Source organism: Chiloscyllium punctatum, chromosome 8 (assembly GCF_047496795.1).
Source record: "Chiloscyllium punctatum isolate Juve2018m chromosome 8, sChiPun1.3, whole genome shotgun sequence".
NCBI lineage: Eukaryota > Metazoa > Chordata > Chondrichthyes > Orectolobiformes > Hemiscylliidae > Chiloscyllium > Chiloscyllium punctatum.
This window is the reverse complement of record NC_092746.1, coordinates 129,606,157-129,625,052: the sequence shown is the minus strand read 5'-3', so window position 1 is coordinate 129,625,052 and position 18,896 is coordinate 129,606,157. Positions and strand designations below refer to the sequence as shown.

Here is an 18,896-nt window from a genome sequence, read left to right as displayed (position 1 = left end):
ACTTTGTTGAAGAGGAGCCCGGGTGATGAGGACACTGGGGACGATGAGGACACTGGGAACGAAGCGAACAGTGTTCAGGTCAGTGACAGTGCTCCGGGGAAATCCCTCTTCCCCCTGCTACGAGAGAAGGTGGGGGTGGGGGAGAGAGGTGGGGGTGGGGGTCACTCTCATCGAGACCCTGTATAAACCCTCCCCAGAATGTGAGCACATCCTCTTCCATCAGCTTTACATTGTCAGCTGTAAACTAACCGGGGAGGAGGGGGATTCACACAGGAGGGGGTGAGTTGGGAAGCTGGTGAGGGTGGTACTGAATGGGGAGAACCCTGGTGAGGGGGAGGAGTGATCCATGCCAACCTGCTCTTCCTCATCGATATTCATGACCCACACCTCGATGCACTGGGCACAAGTTCAAAGTTCACAGATGATGCAAAACTTGGAATTGTTCTAATGCATGTGGGACTCCAATACACTGATGAAAGAGGCAGAGAGGAAGGCAGCTGGAGTTTAATGCAGAGCAGTGTGAGGTGCTGCACTTTGATCAGAAGAGCATTGAAAGACAATATATAGTTGGGAGTATAATTGTAAAGGGGGTGCAGGAGCACAGGGAGCTGGGGAGTATACGTCACAGATCGCTGAAGGTGGCAGGACCAGGGGAGAGAGTAGTTAATAAAGCAGGCAGTATCCTCGGCTTTATTACTGAGGCAGAGAGTACAATAGCAGGGAGGTGAGGTTGAACTTGTCCAGGACCCTTGTTGGTCCTCAGCTGGAGTATTGTGTACAGGGTGTGGGCCCACATTATAGGAAAGATGGGAATGCATTGGAGAGAGTGCAGGAAGTGATTTCCAGGAATGGTTCCTGGAATGGGTTCAAATCCCAACACACCAGATGGTGGATTTTGAATTCAATTTTAAAAACCTGGAACTACGAGTCTGATGATGCTGTGGGAAGCTAGAGAAGTGATTGCTGGGCCTCTTGCTGAGATATTTGTATCATCGATAGTCACAGGTGAGGTGCCGGAAGACTGAAGGTTGGCGACCGTGGTGCCACTGTTTAAGAAGGGTGGTAAGGACAAGCCAGGAACTATAGACCAGTGAGCCTGACCTCGGTGGTGGGCAAGTTGTTGGAGGGAATCCTGAGGGACAGAATGTACATGTATTTGGAAAGGCAAGGACTGATTAGGGATAGTCAACATGGTTTTGTGTGTGGGAAATCATGTCTCACAAACTTGATTGAGTTTTTTGAAGAAGTAACAAAGAGGATTGATGAGGGCAGAGCAGTAGATGTGATCTATGTGGATTTCAGTAAGGCGTTCGACAAGGTTCCCCATGGGAGACTGATTAGCAAGGTTAGATCTCATGGAATACAGGGAGAACTAGCCATTTGGATACAGAACTGGCTCAAAGGTAGAAGACAGAGGGTGGTGGTGGACGGTTGTTTTTCAGACTGGAGGCCTGTGACCAGTGGAGTGCCACAAGGATCGGTGCTGGGTCCTTAACTTTTCATCATATATATAAACTATTTGAGTGTGAACATAAGAGGTACAGTTAGTAAGTTTGCAGATGACACCGAAATTGGAGGTGTAGTGGACAGCGAAGAGAGTTACCTCAGATTAAACAGGATCTGGACCAGATGGGCCAATGGGCTGAGAAGTGGCAGATGGAGTTTAATTCAGTTAAATGCGAGGTGCTGCATTTTGGAAAAGCAAATCTTAGCAGGACTTATACACTTAATGGTAAGGTCCTGGGGGAGTGTTACTGAATTAGTGGTGCTGGAAGAGCACAGCAGTTCAGGTAGCATCCAACGAGCAGCGAAATCGACGTTTCGGGCAAAAGCCTGGGGGAGTGTTGCTGAACAAAGAGACCTTGGAGTGCAGGTTCATAGCTCCTTGAAAGTGGAGTCGCAGGTAGATAGGATAGTGAAGAAGGCGTTTGGTATGCTTTCCTTTATTGGTCAGAGTATTGAGTACAGGAGTTGGGAGGTCATGTTGCAGTTGTACAGGACATTGGTTAGCCCACTGTTGGAATATTGCATGCAATTCTGGTCTCCTTCCTATCGAAGGATGTTGTGAAACTTGAAAGGGTTCAGGAAAGGTTTACAAGGATGTTGCCAGGGTTGGAGGATTTGAGCTACAGGGAGAGGCTGAACAGGCTGGGGCTGTTTTCCCTCGAGTGTCGGAGGCTGAGGGGTGACCTTATAGAGGTTTATAAAATTATGAGGGGCATGGATAGGATAAATAGACAAAGTCTTTTCCCTGGGGTCGGGGAGTCCAGAACTAGAGGGCATAGGTTTAGGGTGAGAGGGGAAAGATATAAAAGAGACCTAAGGGGCAACTGTTTCACACAGAGGGTGGTACGTGTATGGAATGAGCTGCCAGAGGATGTGGTGGAGGCTGTACAATTGCAACATTTAAGAGGCATTTGGATGGGTATATGAATAGGAAGGGTTTGGAGGGATATGGGCCGGGTGCTGGCAGGTGGGACTAGATTGGGTTGGGATATCTGGTCGGCATGGACGGGTTGGACCGAAGGGTCTGTTTCCATGCTATATATCTCTATGACTACATGACCATGAACCCATCTGCTTCACTCAGTCCTTTAGGGAAGGAATCTGCCATCCTTACCTGGTCTGGCCTCCACGTGACTCCAGACCCACAGCAATGTGGTTGACTCTTAACTGCCCTCTCGAGTTAAGTCGGGAAGGGCAATACGTGCTGACACCAGCCAGTGACGCCCACATCCTGCAAGAGAATTTTAAAAATGAGAAACTTCAGGCATGAGGATTGGTTGAAGAGATTGGGACTATTCTTCCCTGGGGAAGAGGTGACTGAGAGGGAGATCTCCGAGATGTTTTTAAAATCAGGATGGGCCTGGACAGAGGAGACAGACTGCCACTGACTCTCAGGTAGGGAACCCCCCCCCCCCCCCCCCCCCCTTAGCTTTGAATAAAGAATAAAGAATATCTGCCAATGTAGTTAACTCAGCCACATTAGGGAGATTTAAACAATCCTTGGATAAGCACATGGATGATGATGGGATAGTGTAGGGGGACGAGCTGAGAATAGTTCACAGGTCGGTGCAACATCGAGGGCCGAAGTGCCTGTTCTGCGCTGTATTGTTCTATATTCTATGTTCTATATAATATTACAACACAGGAACAGGCCCTTCGGCCCTCCAAGCCTGTGCTGATCCAGGTCCTCTATCTAAATCTGTCACCTATTTTCTAAAGATCTGTATCCCTCTGCTCCCTGTCCATTCATGTATCTGTCTAGATACATCTTAAATGACGCTATTATTCCCTCCCTACCACCTCCACTGGCAACACATTCCAGGCCCCTGCACCCTCTGCATGAAGAACTTTTCACATTATCTCCCCTAAACTTTTCCCTTCTCACTTTGAACTCGTGACCCTAGTAATTGAGTCTTCCACTCTTGGGGGGGGGGGGGGGGGGGGGGAAGCTTCTTGCTGTGCACCCTGTCTACACCTCTCATGGTTTTCAACATCCTCCACTTCCTTCCTTCTCTGTCTCTCTGTAATCTCCTCCAATTCCTCAAATCTTCATGATCTCAGCAGTCTTCGGTTTCTGCATTTTAAATACTCCACCAATGACAGCTGTCTGGATGCTGAGTTTTAGAATTCCTTACCTATCCCCCTCTGCCTCCCTTTCCCTTTTCCCTGAGCTCCTGGTCACCTGATCAAATATTCCCTGAAAAGAGACATGTTTTTAACTGACCATGTATCAGGACACTTTGCAAGAATACCAAATCAAGGCAGAAAGAAAACAACATTTACACTGCCTGAGGGGAGGGTGCTGATTGGCAACATCAGAGTCCGCAGCCAATGAGAATGCATTTGTCAATGATGACTAACAGTTCCATTTTAAATATTAAAGCAGTCAGGTTGATTTTGATTGGTCAGGGCTTTGCATCAGAAATGAACCAGCGAATGGTTGTCACCTGTTGTGTTGAGTTGGAACAGGCGCAGTGTGTGTATGTGGCCTTTCTTGTCTGTACAGTACAGGTCCCTGTGTATTGGTACATGGGGGTCCCAGTCCACACTGTAGGCCTGATTTGACAATTCCAAATTGGTCAACAGTATAGTTTTTTGCACAGTCAGGATTACCCAGTAAATTTTGTCCAATTGCAGAACCGTATCTAATAGGAACACTGCCAGCAGGGGTCTGGTTGGGTCTGCTCAGCACCTAACCTGATGTGAACAGCCTAAGGGACACGCTGTTTGATGGGGTCTGCTGGTCTTTGTGGTGGATGGCCCACATTCCTGGCATCACACTGCCACTGAAATTCACGTACCACATCCGTGTGACAGATAAGCATCAGCATGGCTCGTCGGCAACTTCCCTGTCAGTGGTGGGCACCCCTCAGGGAACACATAAGAACCAGGAGCAGGAGTAGGCTGTCTGGCCCTTTGATCCTGCTCCACCACTCAATAAGATCATGGCTGATCTTTTTGTAGCCTCAGCTCTACTTACCTGCCCTCTCACCATAATCTTTAACTTCTTTACTGTTCAAAAAATGATCTACCTTAGCTTTAAAAACATTTACTGAGGAAGCCTCAACCACTTCCCTGGGCAGGGAATTCCATCAATTCACAACCCTCTGGGTAGAGGTTCCTTCTCAATTCAGTCCTAAATCTGCTCTCCCTAATCTTGAGGCTGTACCCTCTTGTCCTGGTTTCACCTGCCAGTGAAAATCTCCCTCTACTTCTATCTTATCTATTCCCTCCATAATTCTTTATGTTTCTATAAGATTCCCCTCATTCTTCTGAATTCCAATGAATATAATCCCAATCTACTGAGTCTCTCCTCACAAGCCGACCCCCTCAACTCCAGAATCAACCCAGTGAACCCCCCTCTGCACCCCCTCTAGTGCCAGTCCATCCTTTCTCAAGTAAAGACACCAAAACCACACACAGTACTCCAGATGTGGCCTCGCCAGCACCTTGTACAGCTGTAACATACCCTCCCTGCTTGTAAACTCCATCCCTTTAGCAATGAAGGGCAACATTCCATTTGCCTTCCTAATTCCCTGTTGTACCCCCTGTAATTCATACACAAGGACACCCAGGTCCCTCTGCACAGCATCATGCTGCAACCTTTCACCATTCAAGAAATAATCCTTTTTAATATTAACCCAAAAAATGGATGGTTTCATGTTTATTAACGTTGTATTCCATCTGCCAGACCTTTGCCCACTCACTTAAACTATCTGTGTCCCTTTGCAAAGTTTCACAGTCCTCTGCACATATTGCTCTGCCACTCATATAGTATATCTGCAAACTTTGACACACTACACGTGGTCCCAGTACGTGGGAATGGCTTTCAGAGGGGCAGGTCATGCCTCACAAATCTTATTGAGATCTTTGAGGAGGTGATGAGACAGGTCGATGAAGGTCAAGCAGTGGATGTGGTGTATATGGATTTCAGCAAGGCATTTGATAAGGTTCCCCATGGTAGGCTCATTCATAAAGTCAGGAAGTACGGGATACAGGGAGATTTGGCTATCTGGATTCAGAATTGGCTGGCTGACAGAAGGCAGAGAGTGGTTGTAAATGGAAAGTATTCTGCCTGGAGGTCAGTGTTGAGTAGGGTCCCGCAGGGCTCTGTTCTTGGGCCTCTGCTCTTCGTAGTTTTTATAAATGACTTGGATGAGGACATTGAGGGGTGGGTTAGTAAATTTGCAGATGACACAAAGGTTGGAGGTGCCAGTGATAGTATTGAGGGCTATTACAGGCTGCAGCGCGACATAGACAGGATACAGAGCTGGGCTGAGAAATGGCAGATGGAGTTCAACCTGGATAAATGTGAAGGGATGCATTTTGGAAGGTCAAACTCAAATGCTGAATATAGGATTAAAGACAGGATTCTTGGCAGTGTGGAGGAACAGAGGGATTTGGGTGTGAAAGTACAAAGTTGCCACCCAAGTGGATAGGGTTGTTAAGAAAGCATATGGTGTTTTGGGTTTCATCAACAGGGGGATCGAGTTTAAGAGCCGCGTGGTTTTGCTGCAGCTCTACAAGTCCCTGGTGAGACTACACTTGGAATATTGTGTCCCGTTCTGGTCACTCTACTATAGGAAAGATACAGAGGCTTTGGAGAAGGTGCAAAGAAGGTTTACAAAATAATGAGAGGAATAGATAGAGTCAATAGCCAGAGACTTTTCCCCAGGGCAGGATGGACTGGTACGAGGGGTCACAGTTTGAAGATATTAGGTATAAAGGAGACATCAGAGGTAGGTTCTTTACACAGAGAGTTGTGAATGTATGGAATGCATTCCCAGTTGTGGTGGTGGAAGCAGAGTCATTGGGGATATTGAAGTGACTGCTGGACATGTACATGGAGAGCAGTGAATTGAGGGGTGCGTAGGTTAGATTATTTTATTCTAGATTAGGATTAATCCTCGGCACAACATCGTGGGCCAAAAGGCCTGTTCTGTGCTGTACTTTTTTATTTTCTGTGAATGTACAAGCCATGATTAGTAAGTTTGTTAGTAATAAAACATTAACAGGTATCATTGATAGCAAGGGACATTATCAAAACTTACAGCAGGAAGCTGATCAGATGAGGAAGTGGGCTGAGGGTTGTCAAATACAATTCAATACGGAGAAGTGTGAGGTGTTGCACTTTGGAAAGTCAAACCAAGGTAAGACTTCTACAGTAAATGGTAAGGTGCTGTGGAACAGAGGGACCTCGGAGTACAGGTACTGGACATAGGTTGTTGAAAGCAGCCTCACAGGTCGTCAGGATGGTGAAGAAGGTGATAGAGTCATAGAGATGTACAGCACGGAAACAGACCCTTCGGTCCAACCCGTCCATGCTGACCAGATATCCCAACCCAATCTAATCCCACCTGCCAGCACCCGGCCCATATCCCACCAAACCCTTCCTATTCATATACCCATCCAAATGCCTCTTAAATGTTGCAATTGTACCAGCCTCCACCACTTCCTCTGGCAGCTCATTCCATAAACGTACCACCCTCTGTGTGAAAAAGTTGCCCCTTAGGTCTCTTTTATATCTTTCCCCCTCACCCTAAACCTATGCCCTCTAGTTCTGGACTCCCCCCCCCACCCCAGGGAAAAATCCTTGTCTATTTACACTGTCCATGCCCCTCATGACTTTGTGAACCTTGATAAGGTCACCCCTCAGCCTCAGAGTTGGGACGTTATGTCACAGTTACATAAATCCTTGGTCAGATTGCACCTGGAGTAACCTGGCCAGGTTTGTCACCGTGTTATAGGAAAGACATCATTCCTCGTGAATCCAACAGAGAATTGGGCCGTTCCCATGGCAACATCATTGATTTAAACGAACATGGTGTCCATAAGAAACAGGAACAGGAGGAGGCCTTTCAGCCCCTCCAGTCTGCTCCACCATTCAATCGGACCATGGCTGATCCCACATTCCTCACATCCCCTTTCCTGCCCTTTCCCCTTGGTTACCCGACTGATCAGGAATCTCTCGATCTCAGCCTGAAATATCCACAAGGAATCTACCCCCAACAGCTCCCTGTGGTGAGGAGTTCCAAACACCCTCAACCCCCTGAGAGACGATATCCCTCCTCATCTTAGTCTGAAATTGGTGTCCCTTTGTTCTGAGCCTATGCCCTCTGGCTTTAAACTCGAACAAACACGGTGTCATTCAAACAGAACTCAACTCAGTGACCATTTCGGTTCAGTGAATCCCAATTCACCCAATAGCTGGGAAACTGGAGGTAGTGGCGCTGGCTCTGTCCTGGGGGACACACTGACACCCAGACTCTGCCCTCATCTCGATACTAGCCCCAGGATGGACTCTGTGGAGTGACCAGGGGAGGAGAGGACTTGACCAAACCAGATCCCAGGCCGTTCAGCAGCTGATTGGCCAGTTCATGTTGGACAGAACGGCTCAGGGCTGATAGAAGGTGTGGGGTGTCCCGAGGCAGCAGGCAGGGAGTGGGGTGGAGGAACCCCCTTGATAAAGCAGCCCCCACCCCCAGCTGTTCCGAGGCATGGCCAACACAGGCTGCAGGGATCCTGCTTCTGGTCAGGGTGAGGGACAGATCCGATGGACACACATGGAGAGGGGGATGTGTTCCACCAATGGGGGTCAGAGTGGGAACGTGATGATTCCAGACCATGCTGGGTCAATAGATTCAGAAAGATCAAAACAGCATAGGAACAGGCCCTTCGGCCCTCCAATCCTGCACTGTCACATTTTGCCCTTCCATGCAACAACTGTCTTCACTTACAGCATCCATATCCCCCTATTCCCTTCCTATTTATGTATTTGTCCTGGTGTCTCTTGAATGCTGCTGCAGTGTCTGCATCCACCCCCTCCTCTGGCAGCACGTTTCAGACACTCACCACCCTTTGTGTGAACAACCTGCCTCACATATCTCTTTAAACATCAACCCCTCCTGACCCCATCACCCTGTGTCCCAGAGTAACTGACCCCTCCACCCTGTATCCCAGAGTAACTGACCCTACTACCCTGTGTCCTAGAGTAACTGACCCCTCCACCCTGTGTCCCAGAGTAACTGACCCCTCCACCCTGTGTCCCAGAGTAACTGACCCCTTCACCCTGTGTCCCAGAGTAACTGACCCCTCCACCCTGTGTCCCAGAGTAACTGACCCCACTACCCTGTGTCCCAGAGTAACTGACCCCACTACCCTGTGTCCCAGAGTAACTGACCCCATCACCCTGTGTCCCAGAGTAACTGACCCCATCACCCTGTGTCCCAGAGTAACTGACCCCTCCACCCTATGTCCCAGAGTAACTGACCCCTCCACCCTGTGTCCCAGAGTAACTGACCCCTCCACCCTGTGTCCCAGAGTAACTGACCCCTCCACCCTGTGTCCCAGAGTAACTGACCCCTTCACCCTGTGACCCAGAGTAACTGACCCCACTACTCTGTGACCCAGAGTAACTGACCCCTCCACCCTGTGTCCCAGAGTAACTGACCCCTCCACCCTGTGTCCCAGAGTAACTGACCCCTTCACCCTGTGTCCCAGAGTAACTGACCCCTCCACCCTGTGACCCAGAGTAACTGACCCCACTACTCTGTGTCCCAGAGTAACTGACCCCTCCACCCTGTGTCCCAGAGTAACTGACCCCTCCACCCTGTGTCCCAGAGTAACTGACCCCTCCACACTGTGTCCCAGAGTAACTGACCCCACTACCCTGTGTCCTAGAGTAACTGACCCCTTCACCCTGTGTCCCAGAGTAACTGACCCCTCCACCCTGTGACCCAGAGTAACTGACCCCACTACTCTGTGACCCAGAGTAACTGACCCCTCCTCCCTGTCTCCCTGAGTAACTGACCCCTCCACCCTGTGTCCCAGAGTAACTGACCCCTCCACCCTGTGTCCCAGAGTAACTGACCCCTCCACCCTGTGTCCCAGAGTAACTGACCCCTTCACCCTGTGTCCCAGAGTAACTGACCCCTCCACCCTGTGACCCAGAGTAACTGACCCCACTACTGTGACCCAGAGTAACTGACCCCTCCACCCTGTGTCCCAGAGTAACTGACCCCTCCACCCTGTGTCCCAGAGTAACTGACCCCATCACCCTGTGTCCTAGAGTAACTGACCCCTCCACCCTGTGTCCCAGAGTAACTGACCCCTCCACCCTGTGTCCCAGAGTAACTGACCCCTCCACCCTGTGTCCCAGAGTAACTGACCCCTCCACCCTGTGTCCCAGAGTAACTGACCCCATCACCCTGTGTCCCAGAGTAACTGACCCCACTACCCTGTGTCCCAGAGTAACTGACCCCTCCACACTGTGTCCCAGAGTAACTGACCCCACTACCCTGTGTCCTAGAGTAACTGACCCCTCCACCCTGTGTCCCAGAGTAACTGACCCCATCACCCTGTGTCCTAGAGTAACTGATCCCACTACCCTGTGTCCCAGAGTAACTCACCCCTCCACACTGTGTCCCAGAGTAACTGACCCCACTACCCTGTGTCCTAGAGTAACTGACCCCACTACCCTGTGTCCCAGAGTAACTGACCCCACTACCCTGTGTCCCAGAGTAACTGACCCCTTCACCCTGTGTCCCAGAGTAACTGACCCCACTACTCTGTGACCCAGAGTAACTGACCCCACTACTCTGTGACCCAGAGTAACTGACCCCTCCACCCTGTGTCCCAGAGTAACTGACCCCTCCACCCTGTGTCCCAGAGTAACTGACCCCTCCACCCTGTGTCCTAGAGTAACTGACCCCTCCACCCTGTGTCCCAGAGTAACTGACCCCTCCACCCTGTGTCCCAGAGTAACTGACCCCTCCACCCTGTGTCCCAGAGTAACTGACCCCTCCACCCTGTGTCACAGAGTAACTGACCACACTACCCTCTGTCACAGAGTAACTGACCACACTACCCTGTGTCCTAGAGTAACTGACCCCTCCACACTGTGTCCTAGAGTAACTGACCCCATCACCCTGTGTCCCAGAGTAACTGACCCCACTACCCTGTGTCCCAGAGTAACTGACCCCTCCACACTGTGTCCCAGAGTAACTGACCCCACTACCCTGTGTCCTAGAGTAACTGACCCCTCCACCCTGTGTCCCAGAGTAACTGATCCCACTACCCTGTGTCCCAGAGTAACTGATCCCACTACCCTGTGTCCCAGAGTAACTGACCCCTCCACACTGTGTCCCAGAGTAACTGACCCCACTACCCTGTGTCCTAGAGTAACTGACCCCACTACCCTGTGTCCCAGAGTAACTGACCCCACTACCCTGTGTCCTAGAGTAACTGACCCCTCCACACTGTGTCCCAGAGTAACTGACCCCTCCACACTGCGTCCCAGAGTAACTGACCCCTTCACACTGCGTCCCAGAGTAACTGACCCCTTCACACTGCGTCCCAGAGTAACTGACCCCTTCACACTGCGTCCCAGAGTAACTGACCCCATCACCCTGTGACCCAGAGTAACTGACCCCTCCACCCTGTGACCCAGAGTAACTGACCCCATCACCCTGTGTCCCAGAGTAACTGACCCCATCACCCTGTGTCCCAGAGTAACTGACCCCTCCACCCTGTGTCCCAGAGTAACTGACCCCTCCACCCTGTGTCCCAGAGTAACTGACCCCTCCACCCTGTGTCCCAGAGTAACTGACCCCACTACCCTGTGTCCCAGAGTAACTGACCCCACTACCCTGTGTCCCAGAGTAACTGACCCCTTCACCCTGTGTCCCAAGGTAACTGACCCCTCCACCCTGTGTCCCAGAGTAACTGACCCCACTACCCTGTGTCCAAGAGTAACTGACCCCTCCACCCTGTGTCCCAGAGTAACTGACCCCTCCACCCTGTGTCCCAGAGTAACTGACCCCTCCACCCTGTGTCCCAGAGTAACTCACCCCTCCACCCTGTGTCCCAGAGTAACTCACCCCTCCACCCTGTGTCCCAGAGTAACTCACCCCTCCACCCTGTGACCCAGAGTAACTGACCCCACTACCCTGTGTCCCATAGTAACTGACCCCACTACCCTGTGTCCCAGAGTAACTGGCCCCACTACCCTGTGTCCCAGAGTAACTGACCCCATCACCCTGTGTCCCAGAGTAACTGACCCCATCACCCTGTGTCCCAGAGTAACTGACCCCTCCACCCTGTGTCCCAGAGTAACTGACCCCTCCACCCTGTGTCCCAGAGTAACTGACCCCTCCACCCTGTGTCCCAGAGGAACTGACCCCTCCACCCTGTGTCCCAGAATAACTGACCCCTCCACCCTGTGTCCCAGAGTAACTGACCCCGTCACCCTGTGTCCCAGAGTAACTGACCCCTCCACCCTGTGTCCCAGAGTAACTGACCCCTTCACCCTGTGTCCCAGAGTAACTGACCCCTCCACCCTGTGACCCAGAGTAACTGACCCCACTACTCTGTGACCCAGAGTAACTGACCCCTCCACCCTGTGTCCCAGAGTAATTGACCCCTCCACCCTGTGTCCAAGAGTAACTGACCCCTCCACCCTGTGTCCCAGAGTAACTGACCCCTTCACACTGCGTCCCAGAGTAACTGACCCCTCCACACTGTGACCCAGAGTAACTGACCCCATCACCCTGTGACCCAGAGTAACTGACCCCTCCACACTGTGACCCAGAGTAACTGACCCCTCCACCCTGTGTCCCAGAGTAATTGACCCCATCACCCTGTGACCCAGAGTAACTGACCCCATCACCCTGTGTCCCAGAGTAACTGACCCCATCACCCTGTGTCCCAGAGTAACTGACCCCATCACCCTGTGTCCTAGAGTAACTGACCCCTCCACCGTGTCCCAGAGTAACTGACCCCTCCACCCTGTGTCCCAGAGTAACTGACCCCACTACCCTGTGTCCCAGAGTAACTGACCCCACTACCCTGTGTCCTAGAGTAACTGACCCCACTACCCTGTGTCCCAGAGTAACTGACCCCTCCACACTGTATCCCAGAGTAACTGACAACTCCACACTGTGCCCCGGAGTAACTGAGCCCATCACCCTGTGTCCCAGAGTAACTGACCCCTCCACACTGTGTCCCAGAGTAACTGACCCCTCCACACTGTGTCCCAGAGTAACTGACCCCTCCACACTGTGTCCCAGAGTAACTGACCCCTCCACACTGTGTCCCAGAGTAACTGACCCCTCCACACTGTGTCCTAGAGTAACTGACCCCATCACCCTGTGTCCTAGAGTAACTGACCCCATCACCCTGTGTCCCAGAGTAACTGACCCCTCCACACTGTATCCCAGAGTAACTGACGCCTCCACACTGTGCCCCGGAGTAACTGACCCCATCACCCTGTGTCCCAGAGTAACTGACCCCACTACCCTGTGTCCCAGAGTAACTGACCCCTCCACACAGTGCCCCGGAGTAACTGACCCCATCACCCTGTGTCCCAGAGTAACTGACCCCTCCACAGTGTCCCAGAGTAACTGACCCCACTACCCTGTGTCCTAGAGTAACTGACCCCTCCACCCTGTGTCCCAGAGTAACTGACCCCTCCACCCTGTGTCCCAGAGTAACTGACTCCTTCACCCTGTGTCCCAGAGTAACTGACCCCTCCACCGTGTCCCAGAGTAACTGACCCCTCCACCCTGTGTCCCAGAGTAACTGACTCCTCCACCCTGTGTCCCAGAGTAACTGACCCCTCCACCCTGTGACCCAGAGCAACTGACCCCACTACCCTGTGTCCTAGAGTAACTGACCCCTCCACACTGTGTCCTAGAGTAACTGACCCCATCACCCTGTGTCCCAGAGTAACTGACCCCACTACCCTGTGTCCCAGAGTAACTGACCCCATCACCCTGTGTCCCAGAGTAACTGACCCCATCACCCTGTGTCCCAGAGTAACTGACCCCACTACCCTGTGTCCTAGAGTAACTGACCCCATCACCCTGTGTCCTAGAGTAACTGACCCCATCACCCTGTGTCCTAGAGTAACTGACCCCATCACCCTGTGTCCTAGAGTAACTGACCCCACTACCCTGTGTCCCAGAGTAACTGACCCCTCCACACTGTGTCCCAGAGTAACTGACCCCATCACCCTGTGTCCTAGAGTAACTGACCCCATCACCCTGTGTCCCAGAGTAACTGACCCCATCACCCTGTGTCCTAGAGTAACTGACCCCATCACCCTGTGTCCTAGAGTAACTGACCCCTCCACACTGCGTCCCAGAGTAACTGACCCCTCCACACTGCGTCCCAGAGTAACTGACCCCTCCACACTGTGTCCCAGAAGGCTATAAGACATATGAGGGAGAATAAGGCCATTCGGCCCATCTCTTTTAAACGTCATCCCTCATGACCCCTCCACCCTGTGTCCCAGAGTAACTGACCCCACTACCCTGTGTCCCAGAGTAACTGACCCCTCCACCCTGTGTCCTAGAGTAACTGACCCCTCCACCCTGTGTCCCAGAGTAACTGACCCCTCCACCCTGTGTCCCAGAGTAACTGACCCCTCCACCCTGTGTCCCAGAGTAACTGACCCCACTACCCTGTGTCCCAGAGTAACTGACCCCATCACCCTGTGTCCTAGAGTAACTGACCCCATCACCCTGTGTCCTAGAGTAACTGACCCCACTACCCTGTGTCCCAGAGTAACTGACCCCACTACCCTGTGTCCCAGAGTAACTGACCCCTCCACCCTGTGTCCCAGAGTAACTGACCCCACTACCCTGTGTCCTAGAGTAACTGACCCCTCCACACTGTGACCCAGAGTAACTGACCCCATCACCCTGTGTCCCAGAGTAACTGACCCCATCACCCTGTGTCCCAGAGTAACTGACCCCATCACCCTGTGTCCCAGAGTAACTGACCCCACTACCCTGTGTCCCAGAGTAACTGACCCCACTACCCTGTGTCCCAGAGTAACTGACCCCATCACCCTGTGACCCAGAGTAACTGACCCCACTACCCTGTGTCCTAGAGTAACTGACCCCACTACCCTGTGTCCCAGAGTAACTGACCCCATCACCCTGTGACCCAGAGTAACTGACCCCTCCACCCTGTGTCCTAGAGTAACTGACCCCTCCACCCTGTGTCCTAGAGTAACTGACCCCTCCACCCTGTGTCCCAGAGTAACTGACCCCTCCACCCTGTGTCCCAGAGTAACTGACCCCTCCACCCTGTGTCCCAGAGTAACTGACCCCTCCACCCTGTGTCCCAGAGTAACTGACCCCATCACCCTGTGTCCCAGAGTAACTGACCCCATCACCCTGTGTCCCAGAGTAACTGACCCCATCTCCCTGTGTCCCAGAGTAACTGACCCCACTACCCTGTGTCTCAGAGTAACTGACCCCACTACCCTGTGTCCCAGAGTAACTGACCCCACTACCCTGTGTCCCAGAGTAACTGACCCCTCCACCCTGTGTCCCAGAGTAACTGACCCCACTACCCTGTGTCCTAGAGTAACTGACCCCTCCACACTGTGACCCAGAGTAACTGACCCCATCACCCTGTGTCCCAGAGTAACTGACCCCATCACCCTGTGTCCCAGAGTAACTGACCCCATCACCCTGTGTCCCAGAGTAACTGACCCCACTACCCTGTGTCCCAGAGTAACTGACCCCACTACCCTGTGTCCCAGAGTAACTGACCCCATCACCCTGTGACCCAGAGTAACTGACCCCACTACCCTGTGTCCTAGAGTAACTGACCCCACTACCCTGTGTCCCAGAGTAACTGACCCCATCACCCTGTGACCCAGAGTAACTGACCCCTCCACCCTGTGTCCTAGAGTAACTGACCCCTCCACCCTGTGTCCTAGAGTAACTGACCCCTCCACCCTGTGTCCCAGAGTAACTGACCCCTCCACCCTGTGTCCCAGAGTAACTGACCCCTCCACCCTGTGTCCCAGAGTAACTGACCCCTCCACCCTGTGTCCCAGAGTAACTGACCCCATCACCCTGTGTCCCAGAGTAACTGACCCCATCACCCTGTGTCCCAGAGTAACTGACCCCATCTCCCTGTGTCCCAGAGTAACTGACCCCACTACCCTGTGTCTCAGAGTAACTGACCCCACTACCCTGTGTCCCAGAGTAACTGACCCCACTACCCTGTGTCCCAGAGTAACTGACCCCTCCACACTGTGTCCCAGAGTAACTGACCCCTCCACACTGTGTCCCAGAGTAACTGACCCCTCCACACTGCGTCCCAGAGTAACTGACCCCTCCACACTGCGTCCCAGAGTAACTGACCCCTCCACACTGCGTCCCAGAGTAACTGACCCCTCCACACTGCGTCCCAGAGTAACTGACCCCGTCACCCTGTGTCCTAGAGTAACTGACCCCGTCACCCTGTGTCCCAGAGTAACTGACCCCATCACCCTGTGTCCCAGAGTAACTGACCCCATCACCCTGTGACCCAGAGTAACTGACCCCTCCACACTGTGTCCCAGAGTAACTGACCCCATCACCCTGTGACCCAGAGTAACTGACCCCTCCACACTGTGTCCCAGAGTAACTGACCCCATCACCCTGTGACCCAGAGTAACTGACCCCTCCACACTGTGTCCCAGAGTAACTGACCCCACTACTCTGTGTCCCAGAAGGCTATAAGACATATGAGGGAGAATAAGGCCATTCGGCCCATCGGATCCACTCCACCAATTAATCACGGCTGATTGGCATTTCAGCGCCACTTACCCGCACTCTCCCTGTATCCCTTCATTCCTTGCGAGATTAAGAATTTATCAATCTCTGTCTTGAAGACATTTAGCGTCCAGCCTCCACAGCACTCTGCGGCAATGAATTCCACAGGCCCACCACACTCTGGCTGAAGAAATGTCTCCGCATTTCTGTTCTGAATTGACCCCCCTCTAATTCTAAGGCTTCGCCTAGAGGTCCTAGTCTCCCCAACTAAAGGATACAACTTCCCAGCGTCCACCCTTTCTAAGCCATACATTATCCTGTAAGTTTCTATTAGATCTCCCCATAACCTTCTAAACTCTAATGAATACGATTCCAGGATCTTTAGCCCTTAATCGTATGTTAGGCCTAACATTCCAGAGATCATCTGTGTGAATCTCCACTGGACGTGCTCCAGTGCCAGTATGTCCTTCCTGAGGTGCGGGGCTCAAAACTGGACACAGTATTCCAAATGGGGTTAACAACACCCACAAGCAAAGTAGCATTAGAACATTATTTCATTGAGCCACCACATACTGCAGCGCAGAGGAACTACACAGTGCAGAGGAGAATCACCTATACTGTGTATTCAAAAAGACCGGGTACCCAATGAACACAGTTCGCTGATATTCTCAGCAACAAACCCTAACAAGCAGGCAAAACTCATCCAGAAACCCGAGCCACTCTCCCCTACATCAAAGACATCTTGGAAATAATTGTCAGACTACTCAGACCTCTTGGTATCATGGTAGCCCACAAACCCATCAATACATGAAAACAGCAGCTAATGTACTTGAAAGACCCTATACAGACAATGAGCAAAACTAATGTCATTTACAAAACACCGTGCAAGGACGGTAATAAATACTACATTGGACAAACAGGCAGAAAACTAGCCACCAGGATACATGAACACCAACTAGCCACAGAACAACATGACTCTATCTCACTAGTATCCTTACGTACAGATGAGGAAAGACACCACTTCGACTGGGACAACACATCCATCCTTGGACAAGCCAAACAGAGACACACGGGAGAATTCCGAGAGGCATGGCATTCCAACCGGAACTCTATCAACAAACACATTCAGTTGGACCCCATCTACCACCCCCTGAGAAAAAGAACAGGAATTGACATCACCACAGGAAATGACATCACCAACCCAAAGAAGCCCAAACCTATAAATAGAAAGCAGGCTCCGCCCGGAGGCTCACTGAAGATGTTACTTAGGAGGGTGACGGAACGCCTGGAAATGAACCTTACAGCTCAGCGAGCAAACCTACATCCAGAAAGTACTGTGGCCAGATTTGCAGATGACACAAAATTAGGCAGGGAATAAGTTTCAATGGAGCAATGGGAAATGGACAAATGGATATGGACCAGTTCGGAGAAGGGGCCAACATTTCAGTCAGAGCAATGGAAAGGTCATAGTGGAGAGAAACATCAGAGAGGTTCAGCGCTGAGGGGTCTGGGTGCCCTTATGCATGAATCACAGAAAACCAGGAAACAGCAGGTAATAAGGAAGGCCAATGGAATGTTGCCATGTATTGTTAAAGGGATGGAGTGTGTAAGTAGGGGAGTGTTGCTGCAATTGTACAAGGTATTAGTGAGACTGCACCTGAACCATTGTGGAGAGTTTGGTCCCTTTACATAAGGAGGGGTGTAGTTACATTGGAGGCAATTCAGAGGAGGGTCACTATTTGTATGGTGATATCCCGATGTCCCATTAGCCCACAATCTCTGAGCCCTTGAACAATATAACGAACTTTAAGGAGAACAACCCAGCGTCTCCAATCTCCCTCCAACAGGCCTGCCCCATTCACTGAGACGAGCTGTTTCCAGTTTCCTTCTGTTATGCCCAAATGAAATGTAACTCCTGAAATTCTTTCACAAGGTGTGGGCATGGTTGGCTGGGCCAGCATTTATTGCCCATCCCTAGTTGCCCCTTGAGAAGGTGGGGGTGAGGGAGGGACTCCCAGGATTTTGACCCAGTGATAGTGAATGACCCTCCTACATTAACAGCCCTGACCCCAACACTGAAGAGATTTGTTCAGTGGGTGAGCAGAGGTCATCCAGGAATATGAAGCGATGCCTCAGATCCTGTTTACTACATACAAATTCCAGGGAATGATCGTCACCAATAAGAGACAATCTAATCACTGCCCCTGGACATTCAATGCTGTTACCATCACTGAGTCCCCCACTGTCAACATCCTGGGATTTACCATTGACCAGAAACTCAACTGGGCCCGCTACATAAACACAGTGACTACAAGGGCAGGTCAGAGGCTGGGAATCCAAAGCCTGTCCTCCATCTACAAGGCACAAGTCAGGAGGGTGATGGAATACTCCCTACTTGCCCCTGGATGGGGCCAGCTCCAACAACACTCAGGAAGCTGAGTACCATCCAGGACCAAGCAGCCCCCACTCAGTTGGCACCACATCCACTCCCTCCACCACTGACGCTCAGTAGCAGCGGTGTGTGCTGTCTACAAGATACACTACAAATTGGGGAGGTGATGGCCAAGAGGTATTATCGCTGGACCGTTGATCCAGAGATCCTGGTAATGTTCTGGGGACTCAGGTTCAAACCCAGCCAGGCAGATGGTGGAATTTTAATTCAATAAAAATCTGGAATTAAGAATCTAATGATGATCATGTATCCATTGTTAATTGTCAGAAAACCCCACCTGATTCACTAGTGAGCTTCAAGGAAGGAAACTGCCATCCTTACCTAGTCTGGGTTACACGTAACTCCAGACCCACAGCAATGTGGGTGACTCTTAACTGCCCTCT

At 51.4% G+C, this 18,896-nt stretch overlaps 1 protein-coding gene across 1 annotated transcript in view; it reads left to right on the top strand.

Moving 5' to 3' along the window:
* The first annotated feature begins 6 nt into the window (after nucleotides 1-6).
* The window catches only part of LOC140480299 (kinesin-like protein KIFC3), a 53,774-nt gene continuing 34,884 nt past the window's right edge, over nucleotides 7-18,896 (top strand). Inside the window, 1 exon segment of the mRNA XM_072575003.1 lies at nucleotides 7-78. The gene's annotated coding sequence lies outside the window, so the exon portion shown is untranslated.